Raw genomic sequence first — 19,506 nt, 5'->3', positions numbered from 1 at the left:
TGTTCAAACAGAACATGGAAACACTGAACTGTTTAAAATTAGGAAAGGTGTGCACCAGGGTTGTATTTTTACCATACTTATTCAATCTGTATGCTGAGCAAAAAATCTGAAAAACCAGATTATATGAAGGAAAATGTAACATCAGAACTGGAGGAAGACTCATAAACAACCTGCGACATGTAGATGGTACAACCTTGCTTGCTGAAAGTGATGAGGACATAACATCCTTCTCAATGAAGATCGAAAACCACAGTCTTTGGTATTGTTTGCATCTCAACGTAATGAAAACAAAATATTTACCAATGGACCAGTTAACAACATCTATATCAATGGTAAAAAGATTGAAGTTGTCAAAGACTTATGGAAGCAGCAATCAAGAAATCAAAATAATGTATTGCATTAGGTAAATCTGCTATACAAGACCTATTTTAAATGTTTAAGAGCAATGATGTTGCTTCAATAATCTCATATGCATGTGAAAGTTAGACAGCGAATAAGGAAGACTGTAGAAGAATTGATGCATTTGAGTTATGGTGTTGGAGGAGAATATTAAAAGTACCATGGACTGCCAAAAGAACAAACCAATTTGCATTGGAAGTACAACAAGAATGCTCCTTGGAAGCCAGGATGGCCAGACTTTGTCTCTCATATTTTGACATATTGTGGGGATGGGCCTGTCCATAGATAAGGATATCATGTTTGGTAAAGTGGATGGTCAGAGAAATAGAGGAAGACTACCAAGGAGTTGAATTGGCACATTGGCAACAGCAATGGGCACAAACATAGCGGTGGGCACAGGACCCAGGCAGTGTTTCATTTTGTTATGCATAGGGTCACTATGAATCAGTACTGACGCAATTGTACATAACAACATCAGCATATGTATGTGTCAAATAGGTAAACATTTCATAAGTATATTGTTAATTATTACTATTCTCTTACAGTAGAGTCTTGGTGTGGTGCTGTAGGATTAGCACTTGATTGCAAGGTTAGTTTGAACCACAAGGTAAGCAGTTCAAGCCTACCAGTCATTCCTTGAAAATCCTATACTGGGTCACTATGAGTCGGAACTAACTCTACAGCACTTAGCAATAACATTTGAATAGCTGGAGTACCTGCCATGTTTTTATTTAAATACTATTATAAACAAGTAAAAAGGAATTTAGTAGACCTTGATGTTGTTAGATGCCATCCTGTCAGTTCTGATTCATAGCAACCCTTATGTAAGGTTTTTGAGACTGTTCATATTCACAGGAGCAGAAAGCCTCATACTTCTACAATGGATGGGTTTGAACTGCCAAATTTGTGGTTAGCAGTCCTACACCACCACCAGAACTCAGTTCTACACATAGCAACCCTGTATAGGGTTTCCAAGGAGCAACTGGTGAGTTTGAACTGCCTACTTTATGGTTCACAGTCCAGTGCTGATCCTGCAGTGCCACACCAGGAGTCCTTAGAAGACCTAAGTATCAAAGAATTTAACATTCACTGTTTTAACCAGTCAGGATTTATTTGAAGGTCCCTGACAATTTTCATTTGTTTGTTTTACTGGAACACATGCTCTGACATTTTGAGCGGTACCAAGTACTTACCTAGTGAGTGAGCCTGGCTAATGGCCTAAGACCAACATCTCAATGTAGCTACTATTCATGGTATCATAGATACAACTATCATTAAGTAGCCAAAGGTTCAATTATTTACATGTTTCAGATACACGATTGTATTTTTAAAAGAAAATTAGATGTCATAATGGTCATTGTTGTTAGGTGCCATCAACTGGTTCCAACTTACAAAAGTCCTGGTATGCCACTGTAGGAAAACACTGGACTGCAAGGTCAATTTGAACCTCAAGATCAGCAGGTCAAACTCACCAACCACTCCCTGGAAACCCTATACAGGGTTGCTATAAGTGGGAACAGACTCGACAGCATTTAACAATAAGAGCAATGGTAATCATGAATTTATGGATTCGCAGAGTACTGGAGACATGTGCATCCCAAAATGATAACTGCTCATTATACTTGTTAAAGATTAAATCAGATCTTCATAAAACTCAAGGGTGATGAAATGGAACTGTCATATTCTATAAGTTATTAATAATATTTACATGCTATTGTACTTTCCTTGAGTGACCTATTATCTAGACATTTAGAACACATGTTCTCAAACTTTAGCAGGTCTCAAAACCATCTTGGAAGCTCATTAAAAGTTTGTTGCACCCTACTTTCAGAGTTTCTGGTTCATTACATTTGGAATGAGGGCCAAGAATTTGCAATGCTAACCAAGCTCCCAGGTAAAACTGATATTGCTGGTACAAGAACCACACTTTTTTAAACTTCTATGTTAGAGGATTAAAGAGCTCTGGTAGCATAGTGGGTACACATCAGGCTGCTAAGCTCAAGGTCTGTAGTTCAAACCTGCCAGCCGTTCCACAGGAGAAAGATGAGATTTTTCTGCTCCTATAGATTTCCAGCCTCGGAAACCCTATAGAGAGTCGCTGAGTCTGAACCAACTCCACGGCATACCACCACCACGTTAGAGGATTAGAGCCAATTAAAGTGAATCTATAAATTTCACTCTCTACACCCACTATAATCTATAAATAGTCCTTTGATAACCTTATGATCAGGTGGCCAAAATGACACACTGTAATTAATAGTTAAGGTCAAGATAACTACGATGCTTTCAGATGTTGTTTTAAAATAAATATTACACTAGAATTACTTTACTGGGAAATTATGTAGGTTTTTTTTGTTTTATTTTGTTGCTGTTGTTGTTTTGCTGTTTATTGTTGTTTGAATGAAAGTTTACAGAGGACATTAGTTTTCCATTCAACAATTTATACACATTTTGTTTCATGGTATTGGTTGCAATCCCCACAGCACTCTTCCCATTTCCTCCCAGGGTTCCCTACTTCCCCTCATCCTTCTTTCCTGGCCCCTTCTGCCTTCTGAGCTTTGTTACTCTTTTGAGCTCAGATGGTTGACTGTTCTAAGGAGTGCATTCCTCCCTGTGGTGTTGTTCACTGTATGCTGTAGTTAGGTGCCATCAATGTGTTTCAACTAACAGTGACCGTGTGTATAACAGAAAGAAATACTGCCCAGCCCTGAACCATCCTGACGACTGTTTCTATGATTGAGCCCATTGTTGAAGTCACGTCAATTCATCTCGTTGAAAGTCTTCCTCTTATTTGCTGTATGTTGTTGTTAAGTGCCGTGGACTTGGTTCCAACTCTAACCCTGTATAGAGTTTCCAAGGAGCATCTGGTGAGTTTGAACCGCTGACTTTATGGTTCAGATTGACCTTATGATACAGTGCTTATCCTACAATGTCACATCAGGACTCCTGTTTCTTTTTGTTGTTGTTGTTTGTTGTTAAGTGCCATCGAGTCAGTTCCAATCCATAGCGACCCTGTATAGGGTTTCTGAGGAGCAGCTGGTGAGCTTGAACCGCCAAGCCTGCAGTTGAAACGGCTTTGCAGTCTGGTGCATTAACCCACAGCGCCACAGCAGGAGTCATTTCCTTTATAGATCTGTCTGTTTATAGGAACCCTGGTGTGGCACTGTAGGACACAGCACTAGACCACAAGGTCAGTTTGAACCACATGGTCAGCATTTCAAAATCACCAGCCACTCCTTGTTGTGAAGTGTCGATGGCACTTAACAACAACAACATTGTTGGACTGAAAGTTGATCCTTAGGGGTAGGTTCAATTTCACAGGAGTTCTACAATCTTTATGAAGCCAGTAAGTCTGGTCTTTTTTATATTTTATTTTACTTTTTTTTTTTTTTTTCTGCCACTCTGTCCAGGATCTTTTATTGTGATCACTATTAGAATAGTCAGTAGAGATAGCCAGGCACCATTTATTTCTTCTGTCCCAGGGTAGTGGAGACTGTGGTTCCCATGGTCCATTAGACCTTTACACTGTTTGCTTGAATCTCTGATTTTCTTCACTCTTCTTTGTTCCCGACACGGAAACACCACCAAAATGTGTATCTTAGATTGCTGCTAGCAAGTTGTTAAGACTCCAGTTGCTACTAACCAAAGTACAATGTAGATCATTATCTTTGTGAACTGCAAGGGAGCGTCAAAAGCTTCATGGAAAAATCCCATGACACTTTATTTCTATTTTTCCATAAACTTTTTGAAGCTCCTTCATAGACTATGCCAATTTTTTTAGATGTCACCTCAGATTGTGCTCCTAAACCTCCAAGCTCAATAGTTCATTCCCTCAAAGCATTGGTTATGGCTAAGAAGTCTTCATAACTTTGACCTCTGTCTGCTCTACTATACACCTAGATAGATTTGCAGTACATACAAATACAAAGAAATATCTTCTGCCATACCTACATATGGAGTGCAGTGGCACTATATAAGTCAGAACTAACTCCACAGCACTTCACAATAACAATAATAAAGATACAAGCCCTGGTCAAGAAGACATGGATTCCATTTAATAGTGCCCCAGTTACCAGAAAATGAAAACTGAGTCTGTTCATTTGCTCTAGGGCAGTTTGAGGCCGGACCTGACAGTGGTGGAGCTCCTTGTAGCCAATCTGCACCAAGATACACCATGCCAGAGAAGGGCAGAGTATCAGGCTGAGGACTACCACAGTTCTGCATGGCTGGTCCCACAGTGGGTGGAGGCTGCTGTCTGCACAGGCCTCGGTCCTATGGTTACAGCCCCATATGAAGCCAGGCAGCAGGACAGCGCAGGTGTCAACACACACTGTCCTGGCCCCGTGGGGTCCCTGGGCAGCCAGTCCTACCCATCTCATCTGAGACAGGGATATGGGACCCCCATGTGCTCACTCTCAAGCTCACCCTGAGGCACCTACACAGGTAGGAGATTCCAACAGTCCAAGCAGAGCAGCTGGCCAAGCAAATGACAAGGCAGAATGCAAATGGCTGTAGCCTGGGAGCCTTACCCCCAGAGTGGCCGCTCCAGCCTGGGGTACACAAACCTATATGCCTCCTGGGGTAAGACTCACCATTCAGAAGCAATGTCTTCCCATACTGGAGACAGTGGTTTGCAGAGCAGGGAAAGAATCCTGCTGGGAGAGGGGTACTTTAGAAACTTGAGGACAGGCTGGCGATTTTGCTGCTGGGAACTAAGCCTCCTTATTAATATGCGCCAAGATAAAAAGACTTAACATTAAATCAGTTGGACAGGAAAAAAAATTGAAATTGAAGTCATCAATATGTAAAGTATATTGGTATTACTCACTTATGAAAATAACATGCAGGGGCTGCACATTCTAAAAATGTATAAAGTGTGCATAATTTGTGTAAAAATACAATAGTATCCCTACTGTCTAACACACTGTTTAAGACAGAATAAACCCAACTGTACCCATTGCTACAGTGACCTATAGACAGAGTAGAATTACCCTACAAGGTTTCCAAGGCTGTAAATTATTAGCAAACAGACTGCCACATCTTTCTCCTGTGGAGTGGCTAGGGAGTTTAAACTACTGACCTTTCGGTCAACAGTCAATTACTTAACCACTGCACCACTAGGGTTCCTTCTAAAACTGAAAAATAAATAAAATTCATTATTAAAGGTCCACATAGCCAGGTTACAATAGGATTGACTTCTACCCTAAAGCTACTCACATGCTATTGAGGGGAAAGAAATAAATTCAATTTATCATAAGGCAACCTGGTAAGTGCTTTATAGTAATATGAGTAAAATGCTATGGGACATACAGAAGGACCAGCTAAAGCTAGGAAGGGGTCTGGTAAGGCATCAAGAATGAAGTAATAAATTCCAATATATCCCACATCTGCTATATCACCTCTATTGCCAATAAACTCAAGTATCAATATAATTCTATATCAAGCTTACAGAAATGAAAAGTATTTCACCCTAACATAATGTCTAATATACAGGGAAGCTTTAGCAGCCTCCCTACAGCAGGAAAAGCACTTTTCTGAGATGTCACTATTGATAGAGTTTTAAAGAAAGTATCACTTTAGTGATCATTCTGTTCCAAGTCTTTCCAAAAAAAAATTCCCCTCAAACCTGTTGTGAAACAAGAGGAAATAAATTAGGTAAACAAAGCTAACCAGAATCAGATGAGGCTAAATCAAAACCTGTTAAATAAATATACCTTGCTATTTTCATTGTATATGAAAATGCATTCATAATTTTCAGTAAAATATAAAAACAAAAAACACTTGTGTTAAATAAATAAATTTCTATATTATTAAGTTTGTTTTTTTTTTTTATAAATCACCATGGCCGTTACATAGGTCTTCAAACTTTCAAACATCTGAAAGAGAACTATAAAATAAAAAGGTTCCATCTTGCTCCTTCATTACCTAAATGAACCAATAATCTAGAGTACCTTGAAAATCTAAATGTTTCTAACTCTAAATCAAAGAGACCTAAATTATTTTTTAAATATCATGAAATTATAATCACTTACTCTCAAATTCAGTCGTGTTGATAATAAAATCAACATAAAACTAATTATTCACAGGATAACTTTTGTTCTTTAGTACTACCACAAGATGTCACTCTAAGCCTAACATCAAAGTGTGCAGCTTGTAGCATATTGCCATTTTAGGCTTTATATGTGTTTGTTTATGTGTGCTTTAATGAACAGTGAGAGTTGACTTTTTAAAACATATAAATTCCATTTTTCCACTGTAGAGTATGGGTAAACAGAAACACAAAAGAAAGAGAACTGGAACTCTAGAAGCAAGAAGGAAGAAAATTCATTAAACTTCATCATTCTCTAAGCTTACCAGCTACCCTGCTATTTATATTTAAAGCAGTGTATCTTACCAGGTCACAGCCCTGATCTCATGTAAGTGGAGACTTCCTGGTGTGCGGCCTGAATCACCTTTCATCTTACAAGAGATAAAAACAGAGTGCAGCAAGCAGAGAAAGAGGGGCCTGACTAGCACCAAGGAAGAAGAGCTGGGAGTGGAGCATGTCCATTGGATCTGGAGTCCCTGTGCTGAGAACCTCCTAGACCCAAGGGAAGACTGATGCTAAGACATATGGCAATCTCCAAAGAATGCTGGGCCCATAGATGTTGAAAGGAGACAAAGTTTTTCTTATAGTTTTCTTGTACTTTCTTCATTAAAATATTTTCCTAAAATGAGCATATATTACTTCATAACCAGATAGTTGCATTTTAAATGTTTCACAAAGTATAATACCTTTGCTATCACTTTCCACTTCATTACCACAGAACCCATTTTAAAATGCTTTTATGTACTAAAATACTGGTGACAGTTATACAGAGTTCGTTCTCAAACAATATACCAGTTAACACAACTAATTTCTTAAAACATATGATAGACCAATTTGTTACTATTGTTAGATGCTGTTGAATCTATTCCAACTCATAGCAACCCTATGTATAACAGAATTAAACACTGCTCAGTCCTGTGGTGGTGGTGGTGGTTATGTGCTGTGGAGTCAGTTCCAACTCAGCAACACTGTACAGGGCTTCTGAGGCTGTAAATCTTTACGGGAGCAGAGAGCCTCGTCTTTCTCCCGCAGAACAGCTGGTAATTTTGAACCATTGACCTTGAGGTTAGTAGCCCAATTCATAACCACTACGCTACCAGAGCTCAGTCCTGTACTAACCCCAAAATTGTTGCTATGTTTGAGTCCACTGATCCAGCCCCTATGTAATCTGACTCACTGAGGGTGTTCCTCTTTTTTGATGATCCTCTACTTTACCAAGCATGATGTCTTTCTCCAAAAACTGATTCCTCCCAATCACTTATCCAAAGGATTACATCCTCACTTCTAAAGAGGTTTCTAGTTGTTCTTCTTCCAGGCCAGATTTGTTGGTTCTTATGGCAATGCATGGGATATTTAATATTCTTTGCTAACACCATAATGAAAAGGCATCTACTCTTCTTTGGACTTTTTTATTCATTGTCCAGCTTCGGCATACAAATGAGACAATAGAAAATACCCTGGTTTGGGTCATATGCACCTTAGTCCTCAAAGTGCCATCTTGCTTTTTAACACCTAAAAGTGGTATTTTGCTGTTTTGCTCAATGCAATACATTATTTGATTTTTTGACTGCTGCTTCTATAAGTATTGATTGTGGATCTAAGTATAACAAAATCCTTGACAACTTCAATTTTTTCTCCATCCATCATGATGTTGCTTATTGGTCCAGTTGTGAGGTCTTCTGTTGTATTTATGTTGAGGTGAATTCATGCTGAAAACTGTAGTCTGTGATTTTCATCAGTAAGTGTTCCAAGTCCTCCACTTGGAACATATCACAGCTTGTTAATTAATCTTCCTCCAATTCTGATGCCACATTCTTTGTCATGTAATCCAACTTCTCAGATATGTGCTCAACATACAAATTGAATAAATATGGTGATAGGATACAACCCTGATGCATATATTTCTTGATTTTAACTATATAGTATTCTCTGTTTTCTTCCAATAACTGTCTCTTGTTCTACAGGACCACAATTAAGTTTTCTGTAATTCCCATTCCTCATTATGTTATCCACAACTTGTTATAAACCACACAGTTGAATGTCTTTGCATAAACAGTAAAAGACAAGTAAACATCTTTCTGGTATTCTCTGCTTTCAGCCAAGATCCATCTGGCATAAGCAGTGCTATCCTCATTTCATGTCCTCTTCTGAATTGGCCTAATTTCTGCCAATTCCATGTCAATTTTGGCCAGTTCCACAGTTGTATTCTAATTATCTTCAGCAAAATTTTGCTTTTATATGATATTAGTTATATTGTTTGATCAGTTCTCTATAACAAATAGGAAGAAGGAGCTGACAATCTACTTCTAAAAAAAATATTGGTGAAACACTTAAAAGTAGCAGTAGAACATTGAAGAACCATAAAGGCGGAATAATATTCATCTTTAAAAACATGATTTCCATCTATAGAAAGGTTTGGTTTTCTAGTCACATATAAATATTAAAGTGCATTCTGTAATGACAGTATTTATTTTTAATGTTATTATCCATTTGTGTTGAATATTCTTCAGCATGACCCTTCTATTGCTGCAATTAGTTGATATTCATGCAAGATATTATTTCAGTGTACTGACTGTCTGAATATTAGACCAATGAGTGAAACCACTATCTATCATTTCTTTTAAGAAAAAAAGGAGTAGGGTTTGTTTTCAACAGAAAGCAAATTACACAACATAAAAAATGTCCTACTTAACAATGGCTCCATACTCATCCTTTTATAAAGAAATCATCTTTTTAGAATGTACAGAGCTATATGACTTTTCTTCCTTTGTATTCATACATAAAATGCATTTATGAGATTAAGGAAAAGTATTCAGGAAAAACAGGACCACTCAAATATTCAATAAAATAAATTCATAGCCAGTGTTTAGCTAACCAGATAGAATTCAGTAGAAAATTCCGTTATGTTGTAAAATGTTGCTCCACTTTTTGCATTCTGGTTTATCTCGAAATGACTTTTAAAGACCAGCTGAAGCAAATCTATCCATTTAAAGCTAAGCATCAGGAGTACTTATATAACAGCTTTTTACAGATTAGTGTTGCCTCTCATTTTATTAGAGAAATCCAAACTACGTTATAGGCTATAAGCCAAGATATTTATTATACACTAACAGCAATGACAAAATGCAATTCTTGGTGACTCATCTGTCTTTTATTCCCTAAGTAAAGGTGTTGCACCCCCAAATGGTTACACCCCCCAGAGTATAGTAGAATTATGTAAAGCATCAACAATACTGTCCCTTCCTGAATCAAGTTCTCAAAAGACAGGCAATCTTAACTAAACATATACAAATCTATTTGCATATAGTGTCATTCAGTTAACAGCCTTTACTAATTATCAATTAGATGCAAAGAACTATACACAAAATACTCCTTTTTAATTGAAAAGTTTATGATTTAAAAATATCCTCTATCAAAAAGATACAAACAACCAAAGTGCCCATCAACAAATGAATAGATAAACGTCAGTACCGGTTTGGTGGGGATGGCAAGGTAGTTAGTTGACTCAGTACCAAGTTGTGGGCGGCTTGCAGCACAAGCCCGAAGCTGATACCAACTCTGGGAGCGCTAGGCTCCAGGCAGAAGCACAGCCTGCCCGACTTACCTTATGATTATGGCGCCCTGGAGCCTCACATTAACGCTCACATCATGCAGCTGCAGCACAGCAGACACCACACCACCTACGCGAATAACTTGAACGCCACGAAGGAGACATCTACAGAGGCACTGGCAAAGTGTGATGATGTTACAACCCAGGTAGCCACGGAGGAGACATCTACAGAGGCACTGGCAAAGTGTGATGTTACAACCCAGGTAGCTCTCCAGCCTGGCCTGAAGTTCAATGGTGGAGGCCGTATCAATCACACCATTTTCTGGACAAACCAGAGTTCTAATGGTGGTGATAAAACCAAACGGGAATTGCTGGAAGCCACCAAATGTGACTAGGAGTCCTTTGACAAGTTTAAGGAGACGTTAATGACTGTATCTGTTGGTGTTCAAGGTTCAGGCTGAGGCTGAAGGGGAACTCTTACATATTGCTGCTTGTTCCAATTAGGACCCATTACAAGGAACCACACGTCTTATTCCACTGCTGTGGAACTGATGTGTGGGAGCATGCGTACTACCTTCAGTATAAAAAACGTCAGACCTGATTATCTAAAAGCGATTTGGAATATAATCAACTGGGAGAATGTAACTGAAAGATACATGACTTGCAAAAAATACATTATTATATTGAGTAGTTTACACTCTTTATGACTATTTTTGTAGTAGTGTAGAGATTTAAAATACATTACGAAGGGAAAAGAGCCGAGTGTGAGACCCTACCCAGAGAAACAGTGACGTCAGAGATGCAGGCAGAGACGATGACATGGAGAGATTGAGCCGCTGAAACTCTAGACAGAGAGAGAGAGAAAGAGAGAGAGGAGAGCGACAGAGAAGAGAGAGCTGTGTGATGACGACCAGGGAGCAGGCTTTGCGGGGTGTACCATTTGGTCAGTTGATGATGCATGGAGGGGATTGTAACAATGGCAATGCAACGATATGTATATAGTGTTGTTGTTAAGTGCCGTCAAGTCGGTTCCAACCCATAGCGACCCTGCATAGGGTTCCTGAGGCTGTAAATCTTTACGGGAGTAGAAAGCCTCATCTTTCTCCGGTGGAGCAGCTGGTAGTTTCGAACTGTTGACCTTGAGGTTCGCAGTTCAATTGGTAACCACTACGCTACCAGAGCTCCTATATAGCTAATGTTCTCCCATGTAAACTATCACATAATTAACAATAAATCATTTTTAAAAAATACATTACAAGCTGTTTCATTGTAGTATTTCTTAAATGTTTCATATTTTAGTGTTTGATAAACACAATTGAATATTGTATCTTATTGTTTAAATTTTTGTTACCAGCAACTATGAAAGTATTAAATGCCTTGTAGAATTTAATCTTTGATTGAATATTTTCTTCAGAGTTCAGATAGCCTTTGTTGTTGTTGTTGTTGCTGTTGTTAAATGCTGTCGAGTCGATTACGACTCATAGCGACCCTGTATAGGGTTTCCAAGGAGTAGCTGATGAGTTTGAACCACTGATTTTGTGGTTCAAATCGACTTTGCAGTCCAGTGCATTAACCTACAGCGCCACGCCAAGACCTCAGATAGCCTGTTGTTGTTGTTGTTGTTGTGATGTGCCGTGGAGTCGTTTCCGACACATAGCGACCCTGTACAGGGTTTCCAAGGCTGTAAATCTTGACGGGAGTAGAAAGCCGCATCTTTCTTCCGTGGAACAGCTGGTAGTTTCGAACTGCTGACCTCAAGGTTCGCAGCCCGATTCGTAACCACTACGCTACCAGAGCTCCTAGGAGGTTATAATTGGCATCGTGAAAATTGTCAAAAAGTTCTATCCCTAAATGGAAGGGCCTATAGGGAAGTCTTTCTATTCTATCCTATGGCAATTATAGAAAGTTGAATCTTGCCCCATTTTAACAAGGAAAGCCCTTCAAAGAAAATTATTCCATTTTCTATTAAAATTTGCTGTTTTTGTAAGTAATCCTCTGTCAGCTGTAACTCCGCATAGATATCACCCAGGGGTCTTTACTATTGATGTCACATGTTTCACAGCGTTAACATGTTTTTTTTTAAAAAGATGAGGCTTTCTGCTCCCAGGAAGATGGACAGCCTCATAAACCGATGTAGCATTGCTCCCAGTTGGAAGTGGTTCGATGACAGTGAGTTTTTGGAATTATGTGACTGCTAATAGTGTGGCGCTGTGGGTTAATGCGCCAGAGACTGCAAAGCCTTTTGAACTGCAAGGTCGGCAGTTTAAGCTCACCAGCTACTCCTCGGAAATCCTATACAGGGTTGCTATGGGTCGGAACCGACTCGACAGCACTTAACAACAATTGAGAACTGCTTTGTTATAAGAAGATAGCTGTGGTTTTGAATTTTTCCAATAGTAAATCTTGAATGTGAAATGTCCTCAAACGTAGAAACATTTGTATTGTCTAAAAGAGCTCATAGTGGGCAGATTCAGGCCTTGTTGATAAAATCAGTGAGAAATTAGACCACAAATGTTTCTGACCTGGCACTTTCCCTACTCCTGAAAGGAAGGTTCCTTCCTTCAAGCATGGTCTTTCTTGGGAGGGACAGACTGACTTCAGGTCAATGCCCCTGTGTGCCTCCCTCAGGAACGATTATTTTCAAAGATCACCTTTGAAAGAGTTGTTCTGTACTTATGGTCATTTTTTTTTTCTTTCTATTTTTAAATGTATAGTCAATGTGTTGTTGAGAGCTGTCCGGTCAGATCCTGTGTGGGTTTCCAAGGAGCGGCTGGTGGGTATGAATCATCAGTTTGAGGTTCAAATTGACCTTACAGTCCAGTGCTTGTCCTACAGTGATACAAGAGGACTCCATAGTCACTATAGCAGCTTTATATTGTGTTTCTTCAGTAAAGGGAAAACATACCTCTGAGACAACGGTAGACTGCAGGGTGGGCGGTTCAGGCTCACCAGCCGCTCCACAGACCCCTAGGCAGGGTTGCTGTGGTCTGACAGCATGTCTGCATGTTTGGTTTTTGCAAACTGAGCTGTGTACTGCATAAATGTAGCAAGGATCCTGTTTGTGTTTACTTTAAATTGTCATGTATTTCCTCATGTTCTTCATCTTCCTAATTGTTTTAAATGATATGTAATATTTTATCCTAATTTATTTTACTGGGTACCTATTATTGGATATTTTATTTCTTTCCAGTTGTTATTACAAATAATGCTATTGGAGTATTCTCCAGGTAGGTTATCTTTTAAACTTACTTAATGGCAAGTATATCTTCCCAACTTCATATTTTTTTAATTCCACCCAACTTAATTTTTTTTTTATGGAAAAAAATAGTAACTTAGAAGTTTCAATATTGAAAACTGAAGTTAAAAAAAAAAAAAAATTCCAGGCACTTGTCTCTTGGAAAAGTATTCAGGCATCCAGCATTGTCAGCAGTGCTGATAAAAGACAATTGATGTGTGTGGTATGTGTGCACATGTGTGTATGTATGTTTGTGGATTGAAAAATCATATATACCACAGCCACATGTCCACGGAACTCAAATGGGAGTCATGTGTTTCAACAGCCCATCTAGACCATGAGGACCCTGGTGAACTCTGGGCTTCTGGATACTAGTAGTAGTCTGCCAGAGAGTGCTTTGTATGGAACCAACAAGCACATGCAGAGACTACTGACTTATATCAAGCTGGTATAAGGAGCTCTGGTAGCGTGGTGGTTACGAATCGGGCTGCGAGCCTCAAGGTCAGCAGTTCGAAACTACCAGTGGTTCCGCGGGAGAAAGATGAGGCGGTCTGCTCCCATAAAGATTTACAGCCTCAGAAACCCCGTGTAGGGACTCGCTATGAGTCGGAACCAACTCCACAGCATATAACAACAACAGGGTGCTATAGGATAAGCACTGGACTGCTAATCATAAGGTTGCCCGTTCAAACCCAGCAGTCTCTCTGAGCTGGAACCAACTCAAGGAAACTTAACAACAAGTGTTAAGATTTCAAAACGATTCAATACTGAAAAGTTTCTGGGGTTCTATTGTTGTTTTGACTTTGTGTTGAGAGACAGTAGAAAGAACAGCAAAGCATGTGGCTTCAGTGGAGTGGTACTCCTCCCCAGTGAATAGGTTTATTTAAGAGACTAAGATCACTTACAAACTAAAGATTTTACCATCCAACAGAAAAATGAGAATTTAAAAATGTTTCCCTCTGTTTTCATAATTCAAGAGAAGTGAAATGGTAGTTTCTTCTGAAAGAAATGGAGTACTCCTCCAAGAAGTGTTCTGTGACTCACGCAGCAGAACCTGCCTATATCCCAGATGTCCTGAGAGAACCTTAGAATGGCTTGGCTGAAAGCAAATAAGGATGCAAAACAAACCCCGCCTTTGAGATTGTGACTTGAACAGTAGCATCACAATGACAGTTTTATGTTGAGAAATGACAACATATTGCCCACCCAAATTCATGCTCTTAAAATGAGATGTGAATTTCTGGTGGTTGTTGTTGTTAGGCATCATCGAGTCAGTACCAACCCATGGCAACCTTATGCACAGCAGAACAAAACATTGCCCAATCTGGGCCAACCTCACTGCTGTTGCCACGTTAGAGTCCACTGGTACTGCCACTTGGCCAATCCATCTCGTTGAGGGTCTTCCTCTTTTTTTCTGACCCTCCACCTTACCAAACATGATATCCTTCTTCAGTGACTGGTCCCTCCTGACAATATGTCCAAAGTACGAGAGATGAATTGGCCATCTTGGCCTCCAAGGAGCACTCTGGCTGCACTTCTTCCAAAACAGATCTATTGGTTCTTTTGGCAGCCCATGGCACTTTCAATATTTTCCTCCAACACCATAACTCAAAAGCAGCAATTCTTCTACAGTCTTCCTTATTCACTGTCCAGCTTTCACATGCATATGAGGTTAATGAAAATACCATGGCTTGGGTCAGGAGCACCTTAGTCCTCAAGTTAACATCTTTGTTCTTCAACACTTTAAAAAGGTCTTGTGCAGCAGATTTGCCTAATGCAATACATCGTTTGATTTTTGACTGCTGCTTCCGTGAGTGTTGATAGTTGATCCAAGAAGAATGAAGTCCTTGACAACTTCAATCTTTTCTCCATTGATAAGAATGTTGTTTATTGGTCCAGTGGTGAGGGTTTTTGTTTTCTTTACATTGAGAGGCAATCCATGCCGAAGGCTGTGTTCTTCTTGGATCTTCATCAGTAAATGTTTTAAGTCCTCTTCACTTTCAGCAAGTAAGGTTGTATCATCTGCATACGTCTTCCTCCAATCCTGATGCCAAGTTTTTCTTAATATATTTCAGCTTCTTGGATGATTTGCTCAGCATACAGGTTGAATAAGTATGGTGAAAGAATACAACCTTATGGCACACCTTTTTTAATTTTAAACCATTCAGTGTTCCCATGTTCTGTTCGAACACCTGCCTCTTGGTCCAGGTATAGATTCTGCATAAGCACAATTAAGTGTTCCAGGATATTCATACTTCACAATGTTGTCCATAGCTTGTCATGATCCACACAATCGAAAGCCTTGTTTAGCATCTTTTTAAAAAGTAACATCAAAACTATAAACTTATGATTTATGTGTGTTGTGAGTCATATCTAACACTAGATATAAATATAAGCCTTATTTTTTTGTTTTAATCTTAGGGAACTTGTTTGGGAAAACTAATAGCTGAGTATTTTATAAATGACATTTCTCATTAGCAGTCATACCCAAAGGATCCCTCTAAGCTAATGTCCTCTGTCTTTTAAGGTATGCATCAAATCAAGGATGCACAAAAACTCTTTAAAGATTCTACCTTGTTTCCATTTAATTGTTCATTAAAGAAACATTTATTGTCCTATTGAGTAAAGTGTTTTCACTGCTAATAAAAGAATCTGAATCCTTAAAAAAAAAAAAAAAACCTTTAGACAGACAGACATTGGAAGACTATGCAACTGTAAGAAATAAAGTTGTTGTTGCTAAGTGCCATCAAGTCAGTTATAACTCATGGTGATCCTGTATAGGGTTTTCAAGGAGCAACTGGTGGTTTTGAACTGCCGACTTTGTGGTTAGCGGTCCAGTGCCTATCCTCTAGCACCATACCAGAACTCCAATGAATAATGAGAAGTGCACAAAACATATTATGACATGGATGAATCTAGAGGACATTATGCCAAGTGAAATAAGTCAATCACAAAAAGACTATAGAAAGTGAGTTTCCCCACCTTTCTCTTTCCCATGCCTGGTAACCACCAAAGACTTTGCTTTCTGTGTGTATACTCAAATCTATTCTTGACTTTTCTAATGGTGGGACCATATTACATTTGCCAGGGAGACTAGCTTATAAAATAAACAGTAGTATCTCTGAGTAAAGTGCTCACTTAAACAATGAATTATATGAGACCATATTTACCCAAAAACAAAAGTGAGAACCTAAGGAGGAGATGGGAAACTAGATCAATGGAAACAGAACAAAGAGAATGGAAATAACAAGAGTGCTAACATAATGTAGCCAATGGCATGCAACAGTGATATAACAAGTGTTAAAGGGGAACCAAATTTGCTGTGTAAACTTTCACCTAAAGCATAATATTTAAAAAGAAAACAAAATTCTCTGTTCTCTAGTGATAATGTATACTTCTGTAAGATTTCATTTTAAATTATTTTTATTTAATACAAGCTAAGATGGAGTCCTGGTGTGGTGCTGTGGGTTAATGCGTCAGACTGAAAAGCTGTTTGAATTGCAAGGTTGGTGGTTCAAAGTCACCAGCTGCTCCTTGGAAACCCTATACACGGTTGCTATGGGTCGGAACCGACTCGATGGCACTTAACAACAACAACAAGATGATTACAGTTATTTGTGGCATTGATTCTTACCATTATCAAAAGAATATTCTAATGAATTAAAATTAACCCACTGTCAAAATAATCCTATAACGCTTTTTATTTCTATTTTCAGTCCATAGACTGATTAAAATTTTTTTAATATAATGATTTTTTAAATTATATTCAAAGTATAAATCTAGGGTTTTATCAATAAGTATTGACACTTAATAATAAATACATAGATAAAATATTTCAAGTTTAATCCTCATAAATTCCCATTTTTATATTTGTGTATCAATAACCACCAGACCTTAGAAAGCAAAGGTAATATCTAGCAGACTCAGATATTTCTTTAAAATGTATTGGTTAAGCCTAGTAAAATATATAATGTAATAAATGAAGGGTTATTTTATTTTTGTGACAAAATAGATATGTGTGTACATATATATATATATATATATATATATATATATATTTGCCTTTTTAACTGTACAATTCAGTGATATTAATTACAGTCACCATATTATGCAAACATTTCACTATCGATATCCAAAAGTTTTCATCACCCCCAAACAGAAACTCAATACCACTTAAACAATAACTCCCCGTTTTCCTTCTCCTGACCCCTAATAACCACTAGCAAATTTTTGTCTCTGCATTTGCCTATTTGAGATATTTCATTTAAGTATCTGGAGTCCTGGTGGGGCACTGTGGAATGCAAGGTCAGTGAGAACCTCAAGCTCGCAGTTCAAGCTCACCAGCTGCTCCTCAGAAACCCTATATAGGGTCGCTGTGAATTAGAACCGACTCAGTGGCACTTAACAACAATACAGTATCTCTCCTTTTTTGTCTGACTTATTTCAGTCAACATAAGGTTTCCAGGGGGTATCCCAGTTGTAGTATGGATCAGAACTTCATTTCTCCTTATGGCTGAATAATATTCCATTGCACATATGTAATATAATTTGTTTTATCAGTTTATCTGTTGACTGGTATTTAAATTGAAACTACCTTTTGGCTACTGTAATAAACACTGGGAAGAAGTATCTGCTTGAATCCCTCCAGTCAAGACTTGGAGATACAGCATAAGAGTGGAATGGCTGCATCATATGGAAATTCTATATTTAACTACTTGAGGAACAGACAGTCTGATTTCCACAGTGGCTGCACTGTTTTACATTCCCACTAGCTATGCATCAGGATTCCAACTTCTCCACATCCAATTGAATGATTTTTTTAAACAATTGTTTAGTTAGATATTTTTATAGGGGGGTGGCATTTATTTGTATTTTTTACTACTTCTTGCTGTTGTACTAGAGTTATATCCACCATTCATCTGTCATTTTGCCATATGATAATATCCATATGCCTACAAGGAAGACCTGTTAATAGTATTTTTACTCAAACTTATGCACCAGTCACTAAAGCCAGTGATGATGAAATTGAAGAATTCTACTAACTCCTTCAGTCTAAAATTGATCAAACATGCAATCAACATGTATTAATAATTATTGGTGAATGAAATGTGAAGGATGGAAAAAAAAGAGGAATCTGTAGTTGGAAGATATGGTCTTGTAATAGAAACTATTCTGGAGCATGCATGGTATAATTTTGGTAGACCAATGACTCATTCACTACAAATACCATTTTTAAACAACATAAAAAATGACTTCATGCACAGACCTCACCTAATACACAGAAATCAAGTTGACTACATCTGTGGAAAGAGAAGGTGGAAAAGCTCCATATCATCAGCCAAAACAAAGACAGGGGCAGACTGTGGAACAGACCATCAATGAGCTCATATGCAAATTCAGGCTGAAACTAAAGAAAATTAAAACAAGTCTACAAGAGCCCAAATATGATCTTGAACATATACTATCTGTTCAAGACCGTCTTAATAACAGATCTGATGCATTAGATATTAATAACCAAAGACCAGAAGAGTTGTGGGATGACATCAAGAATATCAGCCAGAAAGAAAGCAACCGGTCATTAACAAGACAAGAAAGAAAGAGAAGACCATATGGATGTCAAAGGAGACTCTGAAACTTTCTTTCCAGAGTAGAGATGCTGAAGTGAATGGAAGAAATATGGAGTTAAAAGAGCTGAAGAGAAAATTTCAAAGGGCAGTAATAGAGGACAAAGTCAAATATCATAATGAAATATCAAAAACCAAAAGGAAAAACACACTAAGCATTTTTCAAGCTGAAAGAACTGAAGAAAAAATTCTAGCCTCTACTTACAATATTAAAGGACTATATGGGGAAAATATCATTAATATCACATACAAGTAAAATTTTGCTGAAGATAATTTTTAAATGGTTGCAACAGTACAATGACCAGAGACTTCCAGAGGTTCAAGAAAGATTCAGATGAGGATGTGGAACATGGGATATCCTTGCTGACATCAGATGGATTTTGGCTTAAAGCAGAAAATATAAGAAATATGTTTACTTGTGCTTTATTGACACACAAAGGCTTTCAACTGTGTGGATCATAACAAGTTATGGATAGTAATGAGAAGAAAGCGTATTCTGGAACACTTAAGTGTACTCATGAGGAACGTGTACATAGACTAAGAGGCACTCATTTAAACAGAACAAGGGGATACCAAATGGTTTAAAATCTGGGCATGTGTGCATCAGGGT

At 38.2% G+C, this 19,506-nt stretch overlaps 1 pseudogene; it reads left to right on the top strand.

The window, feature by feature from the left end:
- The first annotated feature begins 4,898 nt into the window (after nt 1–4,898).
- Nucleotides 4,899–10,744, top strand: LOC102836578 (annotated as a pseudogene).
- Nucleotides 10,745–19,506: the final 8,762 nt, after the last annotated feature.

The sequence above is a fragment of the Chrysochloris asiatica genome, unplaced genomic scaffold (genome assembly GCF_000296735.1).
Source record: "Chrysochloris asiatica unplaced genomic scaffold, ChrAsi1.0 scaffold00074, whole genome shotgun sequence".
NCBI lineage: Eukaryota > Metazoa > Chordata > Mammalia > Afrosoricida > Chrysochloridae > Chrysochloris > Chrysochloris asiatica.
This window is presented reverse-complemented; position numbering and strand designations above follow the sequence as displayed.